The sequence below is a fragment of the Sarcophilus harrisii genome, chromosome 4 (assembly GCF_902635505.1).
Source record: "Sarcophilus harrisii chromosome 4, mSarHar1.11, whole genome shotgun sequence".
Taxonomy (NCBI): domain Eukaryota; kingdom Metazoa; phylum Chordata; class Mammalia; order Dasyuromorphia; family Dasyuridae; genus Sarcophilus; species Sarcophilus harrisii.
This window is the reverse complement of record NC_045429.1, coordinates 81,468,556-81,496,411: the sequence shown is the minus strand read 5'-3', so window position 1 is coordinate 81,496,411 and position 27,856 is coordinate 81,468,556. Positions and strand designations below refer to the sequence as shown.

At 32.9% G+C, this 27,856-nt stretch overlaps 1 pseudogene; it reads left to right on the top strand.

Moving 5' to 3' along the window:
- The first annotated feature begins 1,444 nt into the window (after positions 1–1,444).
- On the top strand, positions 1,445–16,319 carry LOC100928299 (annotated as a pseudogene).
- Positions 16,320–27,856: the final 11,537 nt, after the last annotated feature.

Below are 27,856 nucleotides of genomic sequence, written 5' to 3'. Positions count from 1 at the left end.
CCAAGGCTACATAATAATTAACAGAGGTAAACCAGCTGTATGTTCATCTATAAAATTACACAAATACATACACACATACATAAACACATCTCACTTTTTCTTTCAACAAAGATAAATAAAATTTAATGAAAGCATTTCACAATTTGAGAGCTGAGTCATAAATGCCTACATGTGGCATCATTTGGTGTAAAAATAAAATCATGTAAGTTAGCTTTTGTTTTCATCAAGTTTACTAATTTGATATAGTTAAAAAAAAAGGTACTAGAAAAATTACTGAAAAAATAAGAAGCCATATTTTGAAATCTTTAAGTGCTATAACTAACTAGTTTTAACATACTTCTATACTTACAATCTCTTTGGCTAAATGCTAAGAATATAATTTTTAAATGTAGACAGATTGTATATCTTGTTGAGATATATATATAGATAGATAGGTTGAGAATATATAGATATATATTCAATAATACCAACTCAATCCAAATGATATGTTGTTTCATCAATGTTATCAATTTCATTGGTGCAGATTGAAACTCGTTATCATACACTTTTAACCTGTTTAATTCTCATTTATATCCATTCATAGGCCTCATACCAAAGCTTTATTCTAAGTCTTTTTATGTTGCATGAAGCTCCCATGCAGCCTGGATTTTTCCCCTCAAATTTATCAGTTTACTGGGCAACTTATTTTTTTAATTGTGAAAGTTCTCAACCATACTTCTTATATCATTTCTTGCACACAGATAGGCCATTATTGAAAATATGCTGCAACCTCTGTGCATCTATCATAAATCTACATTATTCTTCAGATCTTATGCAAACCTTTTTCTCAGAGATTATTGTGTTAAGACTTCCACAATATTAGTACTACCAAGGAAACAATCTGTTAAAAAGTTTGTTTGATGTAAAGGGAAGAGCTAAGGATTATTTGGATTGACAACCACACTAGTTTACATGAATTAATTCATAATAATTCAACACAATTCATTTAATTATTCTATATATAATCATATATAACATATATAGATATTATATATTGTACAAATTGTATATAATGTGTATGATTATACACATATACAATGTACAATATAATTGCATATAGCATATTTATTCAATTAATATAAATTATAGAATAAAATGCAATTCTAGTACTTTGAGTTATATATAATGCCTCTAAGATGGCAAAAATTTTCTTATAGAAAATGATTTTATTTATTTATTTCTAATCCAATTAAAATATACATTAAGCATTGCTAGGGAACCTAGCAACAAGAATGCTAGGGAACAGAATAACAAGAGTCTGCATTAATCTTGAGACCCTTCATCACGTATCTTGCACACAATGCCTCATTTGCATAGGCAACAAGTCTGTGCAAATACAAGTTTTGTGCAAACTTGACCTTTGTGGTCTTTGGCTAGTTGGATCTCAGGCAGCTCACTCTTGGGAATGGATGTTGAGGCCTCGGGTGTGAGTTTTGCCTCACTGCCAAAGGTCCAGGGTACACACGCCAGGACAGCATCCAGCACACACCAGATTGAGATCGCCCCCACCATTTCAGGAGATCGCCCCCACCATCCAGGCTCCTGGATACACAAGCTAAACACATACTTGTTGCTGGGGCACGTTGGCAGGGCAGATGGGAGGAGTATAAGAACAGGACAGCAGAGGGAGAGAGAGGAAGCAGGAGGAGAGACAAGATGATGTAACCAAGCAATAAAGCTTCTCTAACTGCATAAGAGGTGTCAGAACTGCCCTGTCATATCCAGAGATGTCCCAAGGTCATAGAGGCGATGATAATTGTGGGTAAGTGCTCAGACTCCAGCTGGTATCAGTAGGTCTGTACTAGCTGAGGACCCCAACAAAGCATCTACCATATGCAATGTGTATGCTAGTCATAAATGAATAAATGAAATGGCATAATTAATGAATATTTCACATTTTGCATAATACCTGAAGACATTTGATAAAAGAGTTAGTTCATTTAAAAAATTCTCCAGGAAATTTGTTTTCTATATTTGTGTTCTCTGAAGTGTTAAATTTTTAATCAGCATTTATTAATTGTCTATTATATATCAAGCACTGTATTTTCAGAAATAAAAAAAAATATGATGGTCCCTTTCTTCAAAGAGCTAATACTTTTAGGGAAAGATAGCCCATACCATTTCCAAGTCAACTCAATGTTAGTAAACTTTTGTTACATTATTCAGAAATAATATTATAAAGAAATAACACCAACAGCAAAAAAAAAAAAAAAAAAAAAAATCTAGAAATATGGATTACCAAGTGGAACTTTTGGGGTTTTTTTTCTGTTTTTTGTTTCCTTTTTAAACTTGAAAAAAAATTTACAAATCTTTGTTTTCACCTTTTTTTTGGCAAAATTAAAAGATTCTTATTGTAACTGGAGTATCAGTTAAAGGGCAGAACACACACTTCTGGGAAACCTTCTAGCAATGGTAACAAGTAATTTTTGCCAATATTATTAATAGTGTTAGAATCAGACTGGATTTCAGGTTAGTCTACATCTAGATAATACCTATGACATTCTTTGATGAATGGATATGTTTCATTAGTAGACTATTTTTGGCATCATCATTTGTAAACAACAACTGGTATTTCACATAAGATCTTGACAACATAAATCCATTGAAGAGAAGAAAACAATAATAGGTTTTATTTATCATGGTTTTGGAAACAATGTTGTTGTTGTTGTCCTTTATTAAAAATAGAAATGAAAATAGCTGAATAAGTATGAGATATAACTTTTTTTTTTAAAAAATGTTACTAAAATAAGGGTAAGCTGCATGGAATTATTTCCCAATAGTAATCATTAACCTTAAACATCTAAAAACTAGGTATACAATTTTGGGGGGGAAGTGAGACTTAATTTATTGTTTGCCAGTTGGAAATAATGTTTAAAAGAAAATCACCATATCTAGAAGGTTTAAGTGCTCTGAAGCTACAATATAGCATATGTACAAAGCTAAAATCAATATAAATTTGAATTATGTGATGAAATTCATTTGGAACTAGAAATAAAAACAAAACTAGATATGATCAATTAAAATTTGGTTGAGTGGTTAAAAAATCAATAATTGTGAAAAAAGACTCTTTGGCTGGTGTGTGTGTGTGTGTCTGTGAGTGTGTGTGTACATATATATGTGTGTGTATATGTGTGTACATATATATGTATGTATATATGTGTGTGTATGTGTATGTGTGTATAAAGGGCTGAAACTCTTAAAAGGTGTGCTTGAATCAGACAACCGAGCATTTAAGGCTAATTACCTATTGGAAATATGATTCTATTAGCATATGTTTGGAAAAATGACCCTTCTCACTGTTCCTTGCTGGCTCAATGTTTGGTGTATACAGATAATTGTAGTAAGGATAGGGGCTGGAGTGAGAGAGGCAAGAGAGCTTTACTTGGCCACAGGATGAGGAGGAGAAAAGTGTGGAGATTCTGTACTCTAGAATCAAGGAGGGATCCTTGGCATAACTCCTTGAAGTTTTGTCGATTTCCTTCACTTCTCCCCCTAAAGACCAAGGACTTTTACTTATCCTGACTCTGGCTGATCCTGAGATCTCCAGGGAGCTAGCTTGGACTTTACATTTTGGCACCCAACATGTGAACCTAATTTCACTGAAGAAGTCCTTGTGCCCAGGAGAAAGGATGAGTATTTTAATAGACAAACAGGAAACTTACTTTGTTAAGTAACTTACTAGTTACTAAACTAATAACCTTTTCTAGCTGAAATGAGGCAGGTATTAGGAAAAGATCTCCCCACCCCGAAACTCCACCCGATCCCCGCTCCAAGGGTGCTCTATAGAAAGCATACTTAGATTGATCAAGAGACAAGATTTGCTTGTAACTTAGGAGCACATTGTTGGACTCTTGGATACATTAGAATTCATGTCCCCTTGGTTCTTAAAGGAAGAAAATATAGAGGTAGATAATTGGAAACTAGTAGGAGATCAACTATGTGAATATTACAGTGATAAAGGTCCTGATTCAATTTCCAAGGAAACATTCTATATATATACAACATAATACAATTGGCCTTAAATAATACCACAAGTTATAGACAAAAGAAAAATTTTAAGAATGGCCAGATGAGGAAGTGTAAGGAAAAAGAGGAAGATAAAGGACAGATTAATGGCAAGAGGGCATGGGGAATTAAGTGAACTTGAAGTGATTCTCACTGTCAAAGACTAGCTTCAATTCTGCCTAAACCACAGCAGGTCCTTGACAGCTCCCCATCAATTTCACCTTCAGGGACAGAGGGAGGAGGAGGAGTGGGAAGGGCAGTGATATCACCAGTACCCCCCCAGCAATTACCCCCTCTTATGACTAGATTACAAAGGGCACTACTTAAAGCCACAGAAGAAGGGCAGAATACAGCTGATTTGAGAATAGAAATGTATCCTGTTATTCAACAGTTTAACTCTTCAGGTCAAGAAAGTAGAAGATACCCTCCTTTTGATCTAGAAATTCTTAAAGACCTGAAAAAGGCTTGTACTCTTTATGGGGCTACATCAGCTTATGTTAAGATGCTATTACAGAATTTGGCTTATGAAGTCTTAAACACTAGGGACTGGAAATCTATAGCAAGGACATGCTTAGTACCTGGACAAAACTTGTTGTGGCTTTCTGAATAGAGTGAGCTCTGTAAGATACAAGCCCAACGAAATAGTCAAAGTGGAATCACCTGTGACCTACTAACAGGTGTAGGTTCTTTTTTTTTTCTTTTTTTAAATTTAATAGCCTTTTATTTACAGGTTATATGTATGGGTAACTTTACAGCATTAACAATTGCCAAACCTCTTGTTCCAATTTTTCACCTCTTACCCCCCACCCCCTCCCCCAGATGGCAGGATGACCAGTAGATGTTAAATATATTAAAATATAAATTAGATACACAATAAGTATACATGACCAAACCGTTATTTTGCTGTACAAAAAGAATCAGACTCTGAAATATTGTACAATTAGCTTGTGAAGGAAATCAAAAATGCAGGTGGGCATAAATATAGGGATTGGGAATTCAATGTAATGGTTTTTAGTCATCTCCCAGAGTTCTTTCTCTGGGCATAGCTGGTTCAGTTCATTACTGCTCCATTGGAAATGATTTGGTTGATCTCATTGCTGAGGATGGCCAGGTCCATCAGAACTGGTCATCATATAGTATTGTTGTTGAAGTATATAATGATCTCCTGGTCCTGCTCATTTCACTCAGCATCAGTTCGTGTAAGTCTCTCCAGGCCTTTCTGAAATCATCCTGTTGGTCATTTCTTACAGAACAATAATATTCCATAATATTCATATACCATAATTTATTCAGCCATTCTCCAATTGATTGGGCATCCACTCAGTTTCCAGTTTCAGGTGTAGGTTCTTATGCAGACACTTCAATACAGATTAATTATCCCTTAGCAGCATATGAGCAAATTGCTTCTGCTACTATCAAAGCATGGGCTTTTCTCCCCAGTAAAAATGACAAGAGTGAGGACTTTACAAAACTTGCACAAGGACCAAATAAACACTTTGCTGATTTTGAGGGACATTTGCAGACAGCTATAATATGAACTATTGGTAAAAATGCAACAACAGAAATTTTCATAAGGCAACTTGCTAAAGAAAATGCTAATGAGGTTTGTAAAAGAATTATACTAGGACTATACAAGGATGCTTCTTTAGAGGAGATCATAAGATGATGTGCCACAGTGGGCACAAATACTTTTTATAACCAGGCTATGATGCAGACTTCTCAAGATCTGAACAGGGTCCCTTCTGGCAAGGGACTTCCAGAGAAACTTGTCAATGCTTTCATTGTGGTAAAGTAGGGCATCTGAAAGCTCAATGTTGGCATAGAGACAGAGTGAGAAAACAGGGTGGGAGAACAAGACCCAAAACTTCATGTCCAAAATGCAACAGAGGCTTCCATTAGGCATCAGAGTGTAATCTGATTCAGGGAAACATGATGAGGGGCCCAGCCTCAGGCCCAAGGCAAAAAATACTTGGGGCATGATGGCACCCAATGCTCCACCCAGAGAGCCTTTAGAAGTTCAATACCCAGACATGACCAATAAGCCAGGAATCTATCTGATGGGAGAAAGGGATTACAATTGGGGAGAATAGAATTGTATGCAGCTGGGACAACTGAGATACCCCCCTGGAAAGGTGAAATCTGTTCCTCTCCAGCTTATGGGTCCTTTGCTTCCAGGCACAGTAGGCTTGGACCATTTCACATCCTGAGAGTACTTACAAAACAGTGTCCATCCATACACTGATGTGGGAAACTGGGGAATGTATAGATAATATCCCACTCACTAATACAGGTAGACAATGTGTGACTTATCAACCAGATATTCTCCTAATCACTTGATAAAGACTTAAGTAAACCCAAACTAGATCCAAAGACTTAGCTCCTTTCCCACCAAACACAAGTCACACAAAGCATATTACCTTTCTCTGTAAACAGACAGCATTTGTCACCACAACTCCTTAAGAGGAGTCATAGACCATTTTATTGCTGATGACAACAAAGTGGTTTTAAACCCATAACATTGCTGATCATTCCACAACATTGCTATTACTCTGTATATGGTATTTTCACTTTACTTGAATTCATGGAGGACTTTTCAGGTTTTTCTGAGACCATCCTGCTCATTATTTCTCAAAAACCCCTACAATTCCATTATAATTACATACCACAAGTTGGTTAGTCATTCTCCAATTCATGGGCATCCCCTAAATTTCCAATTATTTGCTCTGGGAAGAGAGCTGCCATAAATATTTTTGTATATATACCTACTTTTCATTTTTAAAAATCATTTCAAAATTCATGTTTAATAGTGACATTGGTAGATAAAAGAATGTGCATGATTTTATAACCCCTTGGGCATGGTTAATAGTTCACAGTTTGATCATTTATCAATTGGGGAATGGCTCTTATTTTTTTTAAATTTGTTTTATTCACTATACATTTGAGAAATGAGTCCATCGGAAAAACTTCAATCTATACTTAAGAGAACCTAGAGATTCTACTAAAAAGCTATTAGAAGTAATCCTCACCTTTAGCAAAGTTGCAGGATACAAAATAAACCTACATAAATAATCAGCATTCTTATATACCACTAACAAAATCCAACAGTTAGAGTCACAAAGAGAAATTCCATTTAAAGTAACTGCAAATAGTATAAAATATTTGGAAATCTATCTGCCAAGGGAAAGTCAGGAACTATATGAGCAAAACTATAAAACACTTTCCACACAAATAATTTCAGATCTAACCAACTGGAAAACTATTAAATGCTCTTGGATAGGGCGAGCAAAATAATAAAGATGACAATACTACCTAAACTAATCTATGTATTTAATGGTATACCAATCAGATTCCCAAAAAAACTATTTTAATTACCTAGAAAAATAACAACAAAGTTCATCTGGAAGATCAAAAGGTCAAGACTTTCAAGGGAACTAATGAAAAAAAATCAAATTAAGGTGGCCTAGCTGTACCAGATCTAAAATTATATTATAAAGCAGAGGTAACCAAAACCATTTAGTATTAGCTAAGAAATAGACTAGTTGATCAGTGTAATAGGTTAAGTTCAAAGGACAAAATAGTCAATAACTTCAATAATCTAGTGTTTGACAAACCCAAAGACCCCAGCTTTTGAGATAAGAATTCACTATTTGACAAAAATTGCTGGGAAAACTGGAAATTAGTATGGCAGAAACTAGGCATTGACCCACACTTAATACCATAGACCAAAATAAAGTCAAAATGGGTCCACAATTTAGGCATAAAGAATGAGATTATAAATAAATTATGAGAACATAAGATAGTTTGCCTCTCAGACCTGTGGAGGAGGAAGGAATTTGTGACCAAAGAAGAATTGGAGATCATTATTGATCACAAAATAGAAAATTTTGATTATATCAAAGTGAAAAGCTTTTGTACAAACAAAACCAATGCAGACAAGATTAGAAGGGAAGCAATAAACTGGGAAAATATCTTTTCAGTCAGAGGTTCTGATAAAGGCCTCATTTCCAAAATATATAGAGAATTGACTCTAATTTATAAGACATCAAGTCATTCTCTAATTGATAAATGGTCAAAGGATATGAATAGACAATTCTCAGATGAAGAAATTGAAACTATTTCCACTCATATGAAAGAGTGTTCCAAATCACTATTGATCAGAGAAATGCAAATTAAGACAAATCTGAGATACCACTACATACCTCAGATTGGCTAGAATGACAGGGAAAGATAATGCGGAATGTTGGAGGGGATGTGGGAAAACAGGGACACTGATACATTGTTGGTGGGAATTGTGAATACATCCAGCCATTCTGGAGAGCAATTTGGAACTATACTCAAAAAGCTATCAAATTGTGCATACACTTTGATCCAGCAGTGATATTACTGGGTTTATATCCCAAAGAGATACTAAAGAAGGGAAAGGGACCTATATGTACAAGAATGTTTGTGGCAGGTCTTTTTGTAGTGGCCAGAAACTGGAAACTGAGTGGATGCCCATCAATTGGAGAATGGCTGAATAAACTATGGTATCTGGGTGTTATGGAATATTATTCTTCTGTAAGAAATGACCAGCAGGATGATTTCAGAAAGGCCTGGAGAGACTTATATGAACTGATAATGAGTGAAATGAGCAGGACCAGGAGATCATATACTTCATACATCATATATTTCAACAACAGTACTATATGATGATCAATTCTGATGGACATAGCTCTCTTCAACAATGAGATGAACCAAATCAGCACCATTTGTTCAATAATTAATAGAATCAGCTACACCCAGTGAAAGAACCCTGGGAAATAAGTCTGAACCACTACATAGCATTCCCAATCCCTCTATTTTTGTCTGCCTTTTATTTCCTTCACAGGTTAATTGTACACTATTACAAAGTCTGATTCTTCTTGTGCAGCAAAATAACTGTATGGATATGTATACATATATTGTATTTAATATATACTTTAACATATTTAACATGTATTGTTCTACCTGCCATCTGGGGAAGGAGGGGAAAAATTGGAACAAAAAGTTTTGTAATTGTCAATGCTGAAAAAGTACCCATGCATATATCTTGTAAATAAAAAGGTATAATAAAAATTTTTTTTAAATCTTCCATCAAAATTTTCTCAATTATTATTAATATTTATCTCCCTGTTTATTCTATTTTTTCACCTCTCAACCTGATCCTTCTCAAAAGTGTTTTGCTTCTGACCACTCCCTCCTCCAATATGCCCTCTCTTTTATTACCCTCCCTCCTTGCTGTATTCCATTTCTTTCCTGCTTTCCTGCAGATATGGTTGATCTCTACACTCATAATTAATGTGCATGTTACTTCCTCTTTGAGGGAATTATGATGAAAGTAATGTTGATTTACTCCTCTGCCTCTCTCTCTTCCCCTTTATTTTAATTTTTTTCTTGCCTTTTTTTATAGCAGATAATTTACACTACTCAACCTTTCCCTATCAGTTTCTCTGAGTACATTGCTCTTTTACCCGTTAATTTTATTTTTAGATATTATGCCTTCATATTGAGCTCACATCTGTGCTGTTTGTCTTTACATACTATTTTTAATTGCCATAATAATAAAAAAATTCTTATAAGTTACAAGTATAATTCTCCCATGTTGGAACGTAAACACACAAACTTTATTAGATCCCTTATAATATCTTTCCTGATTTCTGTCTTCTTTTCTCCTGAGTTCTGTATTTGAAAATGAAATTTTCTTTTTTTCCTCATTTTCTTTATTTCTTTTTTGTCATTTTTATGCAACAATAATATTACATTATATTTTTATCACAATAAATTAAACTGTCCCCAACTACTAACCACATAAGTTACATATGAGATTTTGACATTACAAAAATCCTTTCAATAGATTTTGTTGTACAAATGATTCTCTTTTCTTCCAACAATATCCTTAGGAAATTAGCTTTGTGTATTTTTTATTGTACTATATTTATTTATTTTTAATATACATTGCTTTTTGAATCATGTTGAGAGAGAAAAATCAGAGCAAAAGGGAAAAACCATGGGACAGAGAAAAAAAAAAAAAACAAAAAAAATGAACATAGTATGTGTTGATTTGCATTCAGTGTCGTTAGTTCTTTTTTTGGTGCAGATGGCATTTTCTATCCAAATTCCATTGGGATTTGTTTTGTATCACTGAACCACTGAGAAGAACCAAATCTTTCATAGTTGATCATCACACATTCTTGCTGTTACCATGTACAATGTATTCTTAGTTCTGCTTGTTACACTCAGTATCATTCATGTAGATCTTTCCAGGTCTTTCTAAAATCAGAAAAAGAAATTTTCTATCTAGTTCTGGTCTTTTCATCATGAATGCTTGTAAATCCTCTATTTGTTTGAATACTCACCTTTTCTCCAAAGCATTACACTCAGTTTGCTGGGTAGGTGATTCTTGATTATAATCCTAGCTCCCTTGCTCTCTGGAATATCATATTCAAAGCCCTCCATTCTTTTAATGTGGTAGCTGCTATATCTTGTGTTATCCTGATTGTGGCTTCACTTTCTTGCTGGATGCTTACCTTATTTTTCCTTGATCTGTGATTTCCAGAATTTAACTATAATACTCTTAGAGTTTTTATTTTGAAATCTTTTTCAGGAAATGATTGATGGATTATTTCACTTTCTATTTTACCCTCTGGTTCTAGAATATCAAAAAAGTTTTCCTTGGTAATATTTGAAAAATGAGGTCTAGGCTATTTTTTTGATTATGGTTTTCAGATAGACCAATATTTTAAAAATTATTTCTCTTGTATCTATTTTTCAAGTCAATTGTTTTTCCAATGTGATATTTCACATTGTTTTATTTTTTTTTTGGTTTTGTGTTATTTTTGATGTCTCATAAAATCATTGGCTTCCATTTGCTCTATTCTATTTTTGAAGGAATTATTTCCCTAAGTGGGTTTTTTGAACATCCCTTACCATTTGGCCAATTTTGATTTTTAAGGTATTCTTCTGTTCATTAGATTTTTGGATTTCCTTTTGTACCACTCTCAATTCCCTTTCCAATTTTTCCTCTATCTCTCTTACTAGATTTTTAAAATCCCTTTTAGGCTGTTCCATAATCTGAGACCGATTCTTATTTTTCTTGGAGGCTTTGGAAGTAGAGTTTTTGACTTTATTATTTTTTTCTTACTGTGTGTTTGGATCTTTTTTGTCACCAAAATAACTTTTTAAGGTCAGAAACTTTTTTTGTTGTTTGCTCATTTCCCCAGGCTATTATCTTTTCACTATTTGTTAAAATAAAGCTCCATTTTGAGGCTGGAAGATTCAGTGTCCCAAGCTGTTTCAGAGAGCCTTCCAGATACTTGACAATCCCTCTTTTCTGCCCTAGAATTATGAGGAGTGTTTGCTCTCTTCTGTGGCTGTAGGTTCTAGTGTGGTAAAACAAAAGAGTCCTTCCTTAGTGCCAATAAAGAGACTTCCTATGATAGAGGTCCCCGGAAGCTGCTGCTGCGAATTTACACTCCTGGTTTGCTTGTTTTCCAAGGCTTTCTCACTCTACTGATAAACCTTTTCTGCTGACCTTCCAAGTCATCTCTGGTCTAAGAAGTCTAGAAACTATCAGTGCTGCCATTGATTCAGAAATCCAGAAAGTAAAAATGGGTTAAGAAAAGCGTAGACTTTATCTTTACTTGTTATAATGATAAATAACATTTAGGTAATGTTTTAAGGCTCTCAAAGAGCAGAGTAATGCTTTACAAGCCAAAGGATATGTTTAATCTGGGGACACTAACCTTCTTTGTAGTTTTATACATAGTAGAACAGTGAGCTTAAAAATTGTTTTCTACTGAAAAAAAACAATTGTGTAAAATTAGAGCCCTTTTAATATCTGAGATTGGAAATATTTTTTAAAAAATTGCATTTATGTGGAACTATGCCCAAAGGACTAAAAAGCTATGCATATCCTTTTATCTAGCAATACTACTACTAGTTTGTAACCCCAAAAGGTCATAAAAAAAGAAAAGAACCCACATGTACAAAACTATTTTTGTGGGAGCTCTTTTTGTAGTGGCAAAAATAAAAATTGTGGAAATGAGCATCAATTGGGAAATGGGTGACTAAGTTGTGGTATATGTATATAATGAAATATTATTGTTCTATAAAAAATGATAGGCAGATGGATTTCAGAAAAAAACTTGGAAAAACTTAAGTAAACTGATGCTGAGTGAAATGAGCTGAACCTGGAGAACATTGTATACAGAAACAGTAATGATCAATTTATGATAACTTATTTCTTCTCAGCAACACAATGACCCAAGACAACTTCAAAAAACTCATGCTGGACGTTATCCACATCCAGAAAAGAACTATGGTGTCTGAATACAGATCAAAACACACAATTTTTATTTTTTTGTTATTTTTTTTCTTTCTCATGTTTCTTTTTTTCTTTTTGTTCTGATTCTTCTTTTACAAAATGACTAAATATGTTCAACAGGATTGTACAAGTATAACTTTTATCAGATTGCTTGCCATCTTGGAGAAGGAGGAAAGAAGGGAGAAAAAGAGAACAAATGAATCTTACAAAAATAAATGTTGAGAACTATCTTTACATGTAATTGGGAAAAAATAAAATTGAGTGCAAAACAAAAAAAATTTGCACTTAAATTTGTATAACTTATACTTAGAGATTTCGAGTACTATTTACAGATATTGAAGTTTCGATATTTTTATTGTAAACAATTTAGTTTAACAAAACTATATTATAATAGATCCATTAACAGAATGTTTCAAATGAGCTTCCAATCTATTAATAACTTGGGATCCTTGTTTCTCTGTTTCACGTTCCCTTTTTCTCTTTTATATAATGTGTTATATGATGTTATAAAATATGAGTTTTAGATTTTATTTCTTATATCAGTTGTAACTAACTCCCTTTTAATTTTTTTTATTCTTTGATTCCTCCTTTTTTTTTTTGTGAGAACCAACTTCCTTTCCAGCAAGACTGACATAAATTCCACGTCTTCTGAGTGTTGTGGCTGAATACAAATGATTTGAGGTCAACAGCAGACCCAGTTCTGAGATATATGAGTTTTAAGCATAATTTTCCCTCTTTCACTAGCAAGTGCCTGTTTTAATATATTTTATTTATACCCTTTGTGACTATGTGAATTATAGCCCTCTGATCCCTCCCAGTCAGTTGTTTCCATTACCATAGAGACACCTGGAGAAGTTCAGCTACATGCTCGAGTTGAAGGCAGTCTTCAATGAGGAATGAATGTCAATGACATTTGCTGTCTTTCCTACAAGTCTCTGAAGGGCAAAATGACCTTTCTACCCTAACAGCAACAAACAGCCCTGGAGTTGTAGAGGGCATCGTGGACAAGTGCATATGCCTCTAAAGTTCGAGCTTGGGTTTTAAGACAACCTTTTACAATTCCACTGTATGCGATTTTACTGCAAGTCATGACAAACTCCACAGAGGCATCCAGGGTAACTAACTGCTGCAGCCCTGGAGCAGGAAGCAAAAGAGACTAAAGTGGAGTATCAGATGCAAGGAAAGAACTAGAAGCCAGAGGTAAACAATAAACTAAGCACTCCCTATCAAGAGTTCTAGTTTTTAACACTGTTGTCCTTGACTTGGAGTACACACAACTGAAAAAAAAAATATAAAAAATGTGGCTTTCCTGCAAACCAATGCAGAATAATGTCTCCAAAGTAATTTCAAAGTGAAAAGAAGAAAGCAATAAGCACAGTAGGTTGGTGGATTGGAGACTATGGGAATACTGTGTTCAAAGCCTTCTTATCCAAATGAAGAGAAATGAGGGAACAGCAGTCAAGACAGAAGTGCCATAGTGTAGCCAGATCTGTTTTGGCTCAGCTTATTTTCCCCATCACTGAGAAGGGGAAGCTAGGCCATCAATCATAATCAGATCATTTTTTCTCTGTTAAATAGACAAGTTGTCAGGTAGGTAACTAAATGTATGTTATGCTCCAACAATGTCACTTAGGGAAAGAATCAACACTCTAAGTGTGACTTTCACAATACAACATTTCATTACTGAGGCTGTAGCTCTTTCAAATGAAGCTCTGAGGGCAATTTCCCAGCAGCCATTCACTGAAGTCAACATCAGTTGAACTTAGCCAAAAGGAAAAGTGTGTTACTTCAACAAAAAGTCTGAGGTGATTGAAAGTGCAGGTTTCCCCAGCAGCCTACTTATTCACAAATAATTCATTTATACATAGAGATTTTTTCAAAACATTAATATTATAGATAAATTCAATAGCTGGATATCCAAGCCTTATAAACATTATTTCATAAGTTGAGCAAATGCAAATGTACATGAAATAAACCCTAAAAACTGACTAATAATTATGAAGCTTTAAGACATTTCTTTGTAATGTTTGGATCAGGACCTAGGCAGTTGGCCTTATTACAATCACCTGAGAAATTTTCATTTGATTTATTTAATGTGTGATTAAATGAAATTAATAGAGAAAAACTACTCCATATTTTAGCTTATCTAAAGTAAATACTGAGGAAGTCTCTGAAGATTAGAAGACTTTTTATTTTTATTTTCCTCATCAAGGATCCTTCCCTGGGCTATTGCCCAAGGGTTGTTGTGTGTACCTTTCCCTTGCTAACTTCTTTACTAGTGACAGGAATTGGTAATGGTGGAAGGAGGCCAATTTCAAAGTTCTAACACCATTTCTAGTCTTATCCCAAATCTGGTGTAAAGGATCAAGATGGTTTATCAACCCAGACCCCAATGTGCATGAGGGTCCTTTCGAAAGTTCAACATCTAGCAATCATCACTAGGTTGAAAGACTAGTTGATCCTGATCTCCAAAAAGTTCTACTAGGTGTAATTTCTACTCACACACACACACACACACACACACACACACACGTACTATATATGATTCTTGCAACTGCTCCTAAAACAATGATGTCAACTTCTGCTTACAACTGTGCTGTCAACTGTGGTGCTTCCAGCCACAGCATTTTTCCAGTCTATAACACCTAGTAAAATTTCTGGAGATCATGATCAAATAGTCTGTCAACTTAGTGGTGATTGCTAGTTGTAATGTATATATCTGTAGATATAGACATAGATATACACACATATAATGTGTGTATATATATATATATATATATACACATATACATTATATATATATATTACAACAACCAGTCATATGTATAATATGCATATACTGTGCGTATATATAATATATATGTGTATATATTTATACTTATAAATATATATGTATAAGTATATATATATACATATATATATATATGTGTGTGTGTGTGTGTGTGTGTGCTTCAGCAAGAAACTTCAAGTAGAGAGGTAAAAACTGAATGTACAGTCATGTCTGGATGTCTTGCTATGAATGTTGAAAACAATGTCAAGTCTTTCTTAGACTTCTATATTATTCTTGCCTTGCTGTAAGGATTGCTATCAAAAGATTTAAAGTTCATTAAAACTTGCCTTAGATAACTTTATAACGTTTTACCAGTGCAATCACCCCAAATAAGCTACTTTATACAGATGTTCCAGTTATTCCCCACTTCATAGCACTGGTCAGTAGATTTCATTATACACAATCATACATTTGACAGATCTTCTCTCATTGCTACAAAGCCCCAAATTATTAAACAATTTTATTTAATCATGGGGCAATATAGAACATTGCTCATCTGCTAATTCCAGTGTCATACAAAGTTCAAATGCATGCACTTAAATGCTTCTAAATTCCAGCCTTTGAAAACCCCCATGGATCCATAAGTCTCATAAATGTTTTGGTTGATGGAGAATTATTACCCCAGGTTTTTGTGAAGATGTTTGAGAGAGATAAATCTTTGAAATAAAGCTCACACTAGCAAAATGCTCAACATATATGTTCAGTGCTGGAGCAATGTGGATAGATGACAACTGTATTGTATTAAAGACTTTTCCTTATTTTGGTTCACATGTGCAGTAAAAAAAGATTGCTATAGGAGCAAGCTGAAGGAGTTGAAACACATGTCCATCTGATTGAACCAGATGTTGAATTACAAAGAATTGCTAACATAACAGATCACCGAATTGCCTGATTATTTCAGTTCAGTGTTTGTAGATACTGATCACAAAAGGCTTGACCATGATTTAAAGCATGTTTGTGAACTTCATCAGGCTTTACATCCTTTCCCTTTCAAGCTTTACATCTCTCTTAGAACCAATAATGAAGTCATCAGGAAGAAGGTAAGCTTGGAGAGGGACATCCCCTATCCTGACAGCTCCCAAGCAGGGAGTGACATCTTCATGAGAGGCATGGTTAACGGCTCTGACAGTGATTGTTGGACCATAATAAAACAGAGGGATTGAAAGCATAATTGAAGAATTTGTTTTGTTTTGTTTTTAGAAACATTGTGTGGAGTGAACTTGTTGGAATGACAAATAACCAGTATGCTTTTAGGTGAACTTAATATGACTTCTTATGTTACATAACTTTTGCATGTGTTCTAGTAAAATCTATTTTAGTGTTATGGAACTTTAGACACCTTTAAAAACATAACACTAAAATTGTAAATAGTATTTATGGAAATACCTTCTTTTTGATATCATTGAGGAATTCAAGTTTTCTACTGAACATTATTCATTGATATATGGTACTTTTAATTTTTGTTTGTTTTGGTTTGGTTTGGTTTTGGTTATTGTGAGAGCTTTATTTGAATAAAAGTTTTGTGGGAATTTAAAAAAGGGGGAGAAGGATATGCAGCTAGATGACACAGTGGATAGAGCACCTGTTCTGGAATCATGACCACATGAGTTGAATTGTGGGATCAGATACTTGCTAATTATGTGACTCTGAGGAAGTCACTTAAATTACTTGTATTCCTGTATAAACAAATAATTAAAAAAATGTAAACTGAGTTTGGTTCTGACAAGTTTAAAACAAGAATGTCACTGTTTTTTGCTTCCTTTGCTCTTCCTTTTTTCCTTCTCTTTCCCTTTCCCTTATTTTCCCTTCCCTTTCTACTTTTTCCCCTTCCACGTTTCTCATTTTTTCTTCTCCCTTTCTCTGTTCATCATATGTGTGAATTTAAAATTGGGCTTTAAAGCCAAGAGACTCTTCAAAGCTAAATCAGAAAATGATAGTGACTATAGTTGCTCTAGTATAGTCCTTAAAAAAAGAACAATTAGAATACCAAAAATAATTAAGAGACTTATAAAACTCCAAAGAAGACTAAAATTACCCAAGTGCATAAATGTTTCCAGGCAGGAACTCTGGAAGTATTCATTGTAAAATGTCTACAGAAACATTTACTTCATTGCTCTTAATGTTCATCTCAATAGTAAGGGAGATCTATTTTTCACTATTATTGTTTTTTCTTCTTTTACCATTTGATTAATAATCCTTGGTAATTATATCTATGATATAAATTGCATTATTCAAAGATTTCTTTCAGGAAGAGTGAATCTGTGTAAGTTTTATAAATTAATTATTAAGATAGTGGAACATTTCATGTTTTTTGATTATAACAATTTATCTCCCTTTCACTGGCTGCCCTCATGATTGGAATGCTCTCCCCTTTTTGTTCCCTTGTTACTTTCTTTTCTTTCTTTTTTATAAAGCTATTCATGTTCCAAACATAGGCATAGATAGTTTTCAATATTCATCCCTTGCAAAATCTTATGTTACAATTTTTTTCCTTTCCCCTCTCCCCTAGACAGAAAGTAATCTGATATGTTAAACATGTGTGATTCTTCTATACATATTTCCACAATTATCAAGCCGCACAAGAAAAAGCAGATCAAAAAGGAAAAGAATAGAAAAACAAAATGCAAACAACCACAACAAAAAATGAAAATGCAATGCTGTATTCCACATTCAGTCCCCACAATCCTCACTTTGAGTACAGATGGCTTTCTCCATCACAAAATCATTGGAACTGGCCTGAATCATCTCATTATTGAGGAGAGTCACATCCATCAGAATTGATCATTGTATAGTCTTCTTGTTTGACATTTATAATGATCTCCTGGTTTTGCTCATTTCACTCAGCATCAGTTCATGTAAGTCTCCTCAGATCTCTTTGAAATCATCCTGTTGGTTGTTTCTTGCAGAACAATAATATTCCATAACATTCACATACCATAATTAATCAGTCATTTCCCAACAGATGGGCATCCATTCAGTTTCCAGTTTCTTGCAAGTATAAAAAGGACTGCCACAAACATTTTTTGCACATGTGGTTCCCTTTCTCTCCTTTAAGATCTCTTTGGTATATAAGGTCAATAGAAACACCACTGGATCAAAGGGCATAGTTCCAAATTGTTCTCCAGAATGGTAGAATCAGTTCAAAACTCTACCAACAATGCATGTGTCCCAGTTTTTCCACATGCCATCCAATATTCATCATTATCCTTTCCTGTCATCTTAGCCAATTTGAGAGGCATGTAGTGGTATCTCAGAGTGTTCTTAATTTGCATTTCTCTGAACAATAGTGATTTAGAGAATATTTTCATATGACCAGAAATGGTTTTACTTTCAACATCTGAAAATTGTTTGTTCACCTGAAAAGTTATTAATTGGAGAATGGCTTGAATTCTTATAAATTTGAGTCAATTCTCTATATATTTTGGAAATGAGGCCTTTATCAGAACCCTTAGATATAAAAATGTTTTCCCAGTTTACTGCTTCTCTTCTCATCTTGTCTGCAATAACTTAACATAATCAAAATTATCCATTTTGCATGCCTTAGTGTACTCTAGTTCATCTTTAGTCACAAATCCCTTTTTCCTTCACTGATCTGGAAGGTAAACTTTCCTATGTTCTTCTAAATTGCTTATAATATAACTCTTTATGTCTAAATGATGAACCCATTTCAACCTCATCTTGGTACATGATGTTAGCTGTGGTTCAATGTCTAGTTTCTGCCATACTAGTTTCCAATTTTCCCAGAAGTTTTTGTCAAATAGTGAGTTCTTATCCCAGAAACTGGGATCTTTGGGTTTATCAAACACTAGATTATTACAGTATTAATTATTTTGTCCTCTGAGCCTAACCTATTCTACAGATTGACAACTCTATTTCTTAGTCAGTACCAGATGATTTTGATGACTGCTGCTTTATAATATAGTTTTGGGTCTGGTACAGGTTGGCCACCTTCATTTGCATTTTTTCCCATTAATTCATTCCAAATTCTTGACTTTTTGTTATTCCAGATGGACTTTGTTATTAATTTTTCTAGCTCTATAAAGTAATTTCATGGGAGTTTGGTTGGTATGGCACTAAAAAAGAAGATTAACTTAGGTAAAATTGCCATTTTTATTATATAGGTCTACATACCCATGAGCACTTGATATGCTTCTAATTGATTAGATCTGACATCATTTGTGTGGAAAGTGTTTTGTAATTGTGTTCATATAGTTCTTGACTTACCTTGGCAGGTAAATTCCCAAATATTTTATATTATCTACAGTTATTTTAAATGAAATTTGTCCTTGTATCTCTTGCTGCTGGACTTTGTTGGTAATATAAAGAAATGCTGATGATTTGTGTGGATTTATTTTATATCCTGCAACTTTGCTAAAGTTGTGAATTGTTTGTAGTAGTTTTTTAGTTGATTCTCTAGGATTCTCTAATGATAATTTTATTTCCTCAATACCTATTATAATTCCTTTAATTTCTTTTTCTTGTCATATCTAAAGATAATATTTCTAATCCAATATTGAATAGTAATGGTGATGGGGACAACTTTGTTTCACCACTGTTTTTCCTGGGAATGGTTCTAGTTTATCCCCATTACATGTGGTACATGCTGATGATTTAAAACAGATGCTACTGATCATTTTAAGAAAAACTCCATTATTTCCCATACTCTCTACTATATAGAGTATATTTTTACTTTCAAATTCACTTCAAATCTAAGCTTCTGAAAGAGATCATTCTTGCCCACTTCTTTTCCCCACCCCAATCTGCTACATTAAATCCCATTGATTCAGTATATCTTATCTAGTCATTTAAACATTGTCTCCCCATCAGACCACAAACTCCTATATACCTCTCCTCATAATTCTTAGATGCAAAAAAAGATAAAAAAGAAAAATTATAAATGCTGGAATACCTGGGAAATCAGGTACTGCTAATATAACAGTGAACTTGTATAATCATTCTGGAAAGCACTTTGGAACCAAGCCCCCAAATTGATTAAACTCTACAAACCCTTTGATGTAGCAATGCCACTACTAAATTTATACCATTTGAGGAATTAAAGGAAGAGAAAAACCTCTCTCTATATAAAGCATTTATAACAGTTTTTGTGGGCTTATTTTTTTGTGGTAGCAAAAATATTGGAAACCAATGGGTAACTCATCAGTTGGCATATGACTGAACAAGTTATGCTACATGCCTGTGCTAGAATAAAGTAAGAAATTTAAGAATTGATATAATGCTGTTAGAAATTATGTAAAAATTAGCTGGTTTCAGAGAAAAGTAAGAGGATGAAAGAACTGCTGAAAAGTAAAGTAAACAAAACCAGGAGAACAATTTGTACAATAAAGATAATATGATAAAGACAAACATTTTGAAAAACTCAAAAACTCTGATCAATCCATTAACACACAATTCCAAAGGACTAGTAATGATACGTGATACTCATCATTATACAAAGGTGATGGACTCAGAATGAATATTAAAACAATATTTTGTTTTGGATATGAGTTTTCAAGATTGTTTAGTTTAACCATCCATGTTTATAATATTTTGTGATTTTTTTTCTCAATGGAGGTAAGAGTAGGGAGAGAGAGGTAGAAGGGAAAGTTCTGCCTTGAAAATAAAACTGAATTATTTTTTAGGAGCTCTATATAAAAGTGTATAAACTTAACTTTTTTAAAAAATACAATCTTCTGGCTAGGAGAATCTGTTCTTTTCTTTGTTTTCCCAATACTTAGAATAGTTCCTGGCATATAATAAAAACTAAATAAATACCTACTGACACAACTATTGCAGTTGAGAAATAAAGCCAAATGCTTAAAGCTTCAATTCCTTTGAAAGTTACCATCTTGTTATAATTGTTTTTAGGAACTTGTGAGAACGAAATTTTTCAACAAAGTACATAAAATGAATCAGGGTTTTAAATGGTAAGAAATATTGATGCATACTGATGACCTACCATAACCTAAAGGTGAGTTGATCAATGAGGGCTCATGGTTGAAAGTAAATTCTCATCTCACAAAATCCATAATGGATTGACACCAGACAAAGCTTATTGAAAAATGTATGATTGGACCATCTTTCATATTAGGTGGTAATAGTATATGGTTCTTAAAGCCATCAATGAAGTGGTGTTTAGCTTATGTTATATATTATATGTAAATGTATTTCTACCAGTAGTAAAACTACAGATTTTTCCATATTATCAGCACCAGTATAAAAGACCACATTAAAAAAAATCCAGAATTCTGGATTATGAATGTTGGAAATGTTACAAAATATAATGGAATTATACATTTTATATTCCTTATTTTTTTCAATTAAAAGTTTATGATTAATTTTCTAAATGTATTTGGAATAGTAGAAAAAGTCCTATGCTTAGAGTCACAGGGCAAGAGTTAACATTCAGGCTCTGTCATTTACTCCTCACAAGTAAGTTACTTAAATTCTCCTGTCTTGGTTTCCCTATCTGAAAAATCAAAATATTCTATAATAGAGTACTTCTCAGTTCCCTTCTAGTCTGAAAACTTTAATCCTAGGTATTCCATCCTATGATAATTTTAATTGCCATAAAAACATACAAAAATGTCCTGTTATATGTAATAGTAGGTCTTAATATTTTTTTAAACCTGAAAATTTTACCATGTTTTTCAAGAAGGAATTTATTAACATTAATTTTATTCTTATTTTTGAAAAGATAAAATGGAATTTTTCTTTGTTGTACACTCATGATGTATTGTTATTATTAAATAACTTTTAAAAGAACTCTATTCATTGTTAGATAAACTGAAATATCACTTACCAATAATATGTCATCTATATCTTAGCATTTATTGTGTCTTGCTGTTAGTCAAATTATTTCTGTAAAGTTGACACTGAAAACAATGAATTAGAGAGTGGAGTATTAGAGGCTGATTTCTTACATTGGTTTATTTAAATTTTAATCAATACAGTTCCCAGAGAGTTCTGCCTCTTAAAAGTTTCAAAACTGAACACTTTTTTTCCCTCCAGTGCCTTCTGTATCATCTATAAGTATAGTAAAGGCTGAATCTTTACTTAGTTAATCTCACACCTAGCATCAATCATTTAGAACAAGGAAAGTATGGCTTTCAGGATAATGGGCTGTTACTAATTTCTTAACACTAAAGCTACAGTCTATGAAATAACCATAGATATAATAATATATCTCTTAAAACATTCCTAAAGTACCATTAGCGAGTTAAAGTAGGCAATTTATATGCAGGAAAACACACATCATACACACACACAAAAACTAAGAAGCTTATTGTTGCAAATCTTTACACCAAAGCAAGTTACAGGTTTGCCCTGTATTTAGTTTCCAATGGGAACTGTTTAATAATGTATAAATATGCATTTTCAAGCTCATACCATGGAGACTAATTCCTCTTTTTAACATAGTAGTTATTGTATGCAGTAAGACATTCTCTGTCACTTGGAGTCACACTGATATGAACTTCATTAATTAATGACATTTTTGGTGTACCCTTGAAGAATATATAGGCTCTTCTGGTTCCCAGATTCCTGAGAGACCCTTTACTTAGTGCATTGGAACAGTGAAAATGGTTTATAGTCTAAGTCTGATTTCTTGAAGCCATTGCCACGTCCTAGTCTGATTCCTACTTGTTTATACTTTAAATCTGAAGCCTATGCCAAATTTACCTAGGTGAAAAGGCTTTAAGTTATTGGCTAGGCAATGAAATTAGTATCTGTGGTCTGTTCAAGAAATATCTAAGCTAAAGAGATTCATCAGATGAGGACTGTCCAAGGGATGATTGTATTTTATCTATTTGTTTTAGCCAGAGTGAATAAATAGCAATGAGTGAAATAAATAATAATTTTTTTTTAAAATGAGTGAAATAAATAGCAATAATAAGATTAAAGAGTAGGAGCAGCCTCAGAACAGCACATAGTAATACCACTGAAATCATGGATTTCTTTTTGAACTTGGAGAATAGAAACGTGTCACTCTTGGGTGAATGATATTAGAAGAATATGAATCTACCCAGTGAATAGATTGCCTAATCATGACATAAGATTTGCAGTGTTACTTCTGTGTTATTAAGAAAAAGGATAAATTGCCCTCTTCTGTTTAGCTTTTAAAGGATTTTTTTTATTAGTTTTGATTTAAAACCAAAAAGAAGATTGAGTTTAGAAAAGTGCCTTGATGATTCAAATACTTTTAAAAATATTTCTCAAAAATGTTAGTAGATGATGGGAAAATATAAATAAAGCTGTTTGGGTTGATATACATTTGTACACTTCTGTATATAGTTCTCAACTTGATAAGAAGGAAAAGCTATTGGGAATGACAACTTGGGTCAATTGCTTTTTTAATAAGTTTAAGACTGTGCCTTGATTCAGTTGAAATTCACTATTATTGCTACAAGGTACTGTTATCAGGTTTACAAAGGATGCATCTAGCTGCCTTTTCCAGTTTGAGGAAATCATATGTGATATAACAAAGTGATGTTTTCTTACCACAGATGTCTTTGATAATTTTTAGTTATATAAAACTTAAATTTAAAAAGATATGTAGATATGTAACAATAATAATCAACTAAGAATCAATTCAATTTAATAAATATTTATTAAATGTCTGTTAAGCACAAGGCATTGAGCTAGGTACTAGAGATACAGATAAAAATAGTCTCAGTTTAAAGGAGTTATATTGAAATGAAGGGGACACGGGTAAATTCAAAGGTTTTATAAAATAAAACAAATTAACTTTAAGAAGGGGTGACCAAAAATATAGGGTATAAGGAAGAAATTTATAAAGGCCTTTGCCTTTGTGTATTAAAAGAGATTTTAAGAAGTTGAAGTAAAAAGAAAGTATATTCCAAATGTGAGTGAAAGATATCCTGGGCAAAGACAAGAGTGGTGGGAAATGCATTGTCATCTATGTCATATAGCGACCAATTTAGTCTAGAAAATAAAATAAGCTAAGGGGAAGTATTATGAAACATGACTGGCAAGACAGATAGAAGCCAAATTATGTATGTTCTTATATGTTAGACTGATTATCATTTATTTAAAACCAGTAAAGAGTCCTTCAAATCCTCTAATATACATTTTTAAGTACTTACTATGTGCCAGACGCTGTGCTGAGCAATGGGATACAGAAAGAGACAAAGCCCTGTCTTCAAAGGGCTTATAATCAAATGTAAGATGTAGCAATAAATAAATTTATTTACAAAGAAAATTATATAAAGGATAAATAGGAATTAATAAAGAGAGGAAAGAAGGCAGCATCAAATAAATGGATATGCAAAAGATTATATAAAGGATAATAGGAATTAATTGAGAGAGGAAAGGCACTAGAATTACCAAAGGTTAGAAAAGGATTCTTGTAGATGAGATTTTAATTGAGATTTAAAGGAAACCGGGGAGGTCAGCAGAAGTGAAGGGAAGGGATCATTCCAGACCTAAGGGACAACCACATTTATTTATTTATAGTCTAAATCTATGAAATGGTCACATCTATGCTAGAGGAATTTCAATTTGGCAGCTGTTTGTGGAGGATGGATTGGAGAGAAAAGAAGAGACAAGGGGATTATTTAGAAGACTATTGCAATACAGATTGCCATTTTCCCCTTTGTTACAAACTTTTTCTTTCATGGTGACAGCAAACCATTCTGAAAAATTTCATGCTGATTTTGATGCCACTTTTATTTTGATTATGCTTTCTCAAATCTACAGAAGGTCTTTATTGTATCTTACTAAGCAACTTTACTTTTGTACTATTTCACATCTGTTATTATATACATCTTGCAGATCCTAAGTTATATTTCCAAATGAGTGTTACAGATGCATTTATAAGATTTCATGATTTTAATTATCTTTGTGAGCATAAACCACTCTCAGGCAATAGCTGTGATTCAACAGATTTTAGCTAGAGTGCAATTAAGTAGTTCTTGAGGGCAAAAATAAAATGAGTTATTTTAAACTGCAAGTTACAACTTCATCCACTTGAATTATCTTTACAATATAGAAAAAATAATATATTGTAAAGACAGCTAAAGAAATTGCTAAAAATCCCTGTAGGTCCCTCAGAATTTACTTGTGATATTATATCCAAATGACTAGATCATAAAATACAGTGAAAGAAAAATACATTTCAATACTAAGTCTGACATAGTTATCTTCCAAGTTAGCTACTTAGTGATATATTTCTCATTTTTCTTAGAACATGCTTAGTTCTATCAGACTAAAGGAAAGCTCTCAATATGTCTTAGATTTTCAGGTAAATAGGTTAATTTGGCTAACTTCATAAATAATTAACATTTTTTTTCTAGCCTAAAGTATCTAACATCTAGCATTGACAAAAGTGCATAATAAGAGATTACTAAATGAATGAAAGCAAAGTAAAAACAATAAAAATAAACAAAACATTTGTCTCAAGCAACTGCTTTACTTCAGGACTCCAGGACTCATGGCAAATAGGGAGGCTAATGCAAGCTTTTTATTCCCTAGAGGCTTAAATTTCAGAAAGAAAGGTGGCTACCTAAAATATTCTTGAGACAATCATATATAAATCTTCAAAGCTACCCATTACTTTGTGAAACTCAATAACAAGGATTATAAAATCCCCAAATATTTTATTTAATGTATTTCCAAATATTTGGGAGTCTCTCCTATCAAGATACACATAAGAATTATATCAACACAATTATAAAACACTTTTCACATGAATAAAAACAGATCTGAATAATTAGAGAAGTATTCATTGATTATTTGAGGGTTGAGCTGATGCAAGAAAAATAACTATCTACATCAATTTACTTGTTCATAGCCATACCAATCAAACTACTAAAGAATTATCTTATAGAATTTTTTTTAAAAGTAGTAAGATTCATTTGGAGAAAAAATATCAAGAATACCAAAGGAATTTATGAAAAAAATATGTGAATGGAGGGGACCCGGAACTACCAGATTTCAATTTGTACTAACAAAGATATAATTATTAAAATAATTTAGTATTGAATAAGAAACAAAGTAGCTAATAAAAGGAAGAGCATAGATACATCATAAACAAAAGCAAATGAGTACAATAATCTAGTATTTGATAAACCCCTAAATCCTAGCTATGAGATCAAGGATTCATTATTTTTTTTTAAAATGGCTATACAACTGGAACATAATCTGTCAGGAATGAAACATATGCCAATATCTCACACTATGTATCAAAACAAGTACATGAAGTGAATACATGATTCAGGTAAAAAGAATATTATAATAAATTAGAGAAGCCTGGAAGAAATCACTTGTCATATTTGTAGATAGGGGAAGTATTGATGTCCAAATAAAGGAGAGAGTGATTCATGAGAGGTAAACTGCAAAATTTGTATTGCTTAAATTAAAAAGATTTTGCATATACAAAACCAATACAGCCAAAATTAGAAAAAAAAATCAAAAAACTAAGAAAGTTTTACAGAAAGCTTTTCTGATAAAGATTTATTTTTTTTTCAAATATATAAGGGACTGAGCCAAATTTACAAAATAAAGACTCTAACTGATAAATGATTAAGGGATATGTAGGAGGTTTCAAGAAGAAGAACTCAAGGCTATCAAAAATAGTATAATGCCTTATGTCACAAATTGAGAAATGCAAATTGAAACAACTTTGAGGAAATAGTAGATATCCACGGATTAAGATGAAAGAAAAGAAAAATTACAAATGCTGTTTGGAATGTGAGAAAATAGATATACTCTTTGTGGATCTGTGACCACATTGGAGAACAATTTGGAACTATATCCTCCAAACTACAAAACTATACATACCTAGATGTACCATTCACTAAATAGTTCATTCTCTTTGGTAACATAGCCATTCCCTCTCATGAGATTAGATCCAAATCCTGAGTCAGCTATCCTCCCCACCAGACTGGTCCACCACTTGATAGATTCATATTTAAAATACCTTCAGCGAAATTCACAGATCTAATTGACTATTTTCTTGTTAATCCAGTCATGGAGTTCCACAGGTCATAAAGAGGTCTCAAAGTATAAATATATTTTTAATCAAGATCTAACAATGATTACATTAACTCAAATGGTATGAGGAAAGCAGAATTACTCATTACTTACAAGTAACATGTTAGTATATTTGACAGCATTACTCCATAAAGTGTTTACCTTTATCCTTATTTTTAAAGTTCTTTTTTGAGTATTTCTACCAACAAATAGCAACCAATTTTGGGAGAACCAAGTGGCACAAAGTGTTTATAAATAGCAATATAATTGCACTCTATTGTAGAATTAGGGATGAATTGAAAAGCTAAATTGAAAAGTAAATATATACTAAAGAGTAGGATCTTCCTTAAATGATAGCTATAACATTTGGTATATTATATAGCTCCTTTCTAGTGACAAGCCAAGAACACAATGATAAACTCATTCTTGATTATTAACAATTAATCCAAACCATGACATCTAAGAAAGGGTTATGATAATTTAAATAAGCTATAAAGGTAACTATCACCTATATAACATGAAAATGGAGAGGACTTGGGATTATTTCCCACATTGATGATTCCAAATCTTATTTCTTTATTACATCACATTCTTTCAAAATTTTAAAAATAGAGTTAAGGAGTATTTTTAAAGTCTTTTTTGTATTTATTCCT